This window comes from Guillardia theta, assembly GCF_000315625.1.
Source record: "Guillardia theta CCMP2712 unplaced genomic scaffold GUITHscaffold_82, whole genome shotgun sequence".
Classification (NCBI taxonomy): domain Eukaryota; class Cryptophyceae; order Pyrenomonadales; family Geminigeraceae; genus Guillardia; species Guillardia theta.
Genome location: NW_005434592.1, coordinates 159889 through 161904, shown reverse-complemented (window position 1 = coordinate 161904; position 2016 = coordinate 159889).

Sequence of the window (2016 nt, the reverse complement as noted above, 5' to 3'; positions counted from 1 at the left end):
AGGCCAAAAAATAAACAAAAAAAGAATTTGAACAGGCCCGGGTGTCCTCCTCCCCAAAAAAAGTCCCATTCGAGAAGTAGAGAAGGATATGACGACAGGTTCAGCTTTTCCGGCCTGGGTTGAAGTAGTCCAGCTGGGGCATTAAAGGTAGGACATTCAGCCGGGAAGAATCGCCGTCCCACCTGTTCGACGGAACTTTGCCTTCGTCCTCCCTCGTTTGGCCCCTTCCCTCCTCCTTTCTCCTTTCACCGACCTCATTCTGTACGGCTGCCCCTCCGTCCTGCAGGTCATTGGAGTCCTGCACTAGCTGACGGGCATCCTGATTGGACGTCAACGTAGGAGGAGAGGGAGGGAGGGAGGGAGGGAGAGGGATGGATAGACGAGACGTGAGAGAAGATGGGGAAGGGAGGTGGTGGGAGTAGGAGAAGCAGGAGGGAGCGGAGAACAAGGCAGGAGGAGGAGAGAGCAGAGGGAAATGTGAGGGGGAAGGAGGCGCTGGGGGTTCAAGGACCTGGACCAGAGTCTTGGCCTTCTGCTTGTCCCCTAGGAGGTCGCTGAATCGTTCGTTCCTCGCGCTGTCAAGCGAGCTGTACTTGAAGATGACTTCCCCGTTGCATGAGGAGGAGGAGGAAAACGCGCTGGTGCCTCGTTGGCTCATCCTGCTCAGACTGACGTCAGTTCCTCATCGTCATGCTCAGGGAGCAAGGAACCGCTTCTGCGCGCTGCCTCTGACCTCCCTCTCCATCCTCGTACGCATAGGAGCAGCAGCGATCAATCTTGCCTCATCCTTGATGTCCACGAGAGTCAAGCAGGGGGAGATTTCAGCGGTAGAGGAAGGAGGGAGGAGGGATGAGGGAGGAGGGAGGAGGGAGGAGGGAGGAAAGGGGAAGCAGATGAGAGGAGAGGAGAGGAGAGGAGAGGAGAGGAGAGGAGAGGAGAGGAGAGGAGAGGAGTAGAGAGGAGAGGAGAGGAGAGAGGAGAGGAGAGGACAGGAGAGGAGAGGAGAGGAGAGGAGCGGGCCGGGAGCAGGAGAAACGTGAGGGGAACTTACGTGAAAACTTTCTCGATGCAAGCACAGAGGGCGTTTGACACAGGAGGATCGATCTAAATGATATCAGCGAGCGAGGGAGAGGAGGGAGAGTGGGAGAGGTAGGAGGGGAGGGAGGGAGGGAGGGGGGGAGAGGTAGGAGAGGAGGGAGAGTGGGAGAGGTGGGAGGGGAGGGAGGGTGAGGTAGGAGAGGAGGGTGAGGTAGGAGGGGAGGGAGTGAGGCAGGGAGGGAGCAGGGAGGGAGCAGGGAGGGACGAAGCACCTGGAGCATATCGATGATATCAAGGGAGGGCTGATCGAGTGATGGCTGAGGGATGGGGGACGAGGAGAAAGAGAATTTGCCGTCTGCCTGTTTGACGACCCTCCTCGTTCGAGACTTTCCGATGGTATGAGGACGAAAGAACGCCTCCAAGAGCTGGAGGACGAGAGAGGTGAGGAGAGGAAACAGAGAGGAAAAGGAGGGGAGGAGAGAGTAGAGGAGGAGGAACAAGGTGTGAGGGCAGGGAAGCAGGAGGAGGAGAAGAACAGAGCAGGAACAACAAGAGCTGCAGCTGGATCCGAGGTAGAAAGGGAGATGGAAGTGCAGGAGCAGGAGCAGGAGCAGGAGCAGGAGCAGGAGCAGGAGCAGGAGCAGGAGCAGGAGCAGGAGCAGGAGCAGGAGCAGGGTAGACCTGCTTTGCACATCCCATTCCTCGAAAATTCTTGCGGATGAAGATGTTGTACAAGGTTGGAAGGCGAAAAGTCTGCGATGACAGTTGTGAAGAGCGGGGAGAAGAGCATAGCAAGAAGCCATGCATGTGCAGATTGACGAGTACCTCTTCTCCTTCCAAGATTTGTGAAGTGAAAGTACTGCAAAGAATACGATCATCATCTCCATCATCATCATCATCATCATCATCTCCATCATCATCATCATCATCATCTCCATCATTAATACGATCATCATCTCCATCATCATCTCCATCATC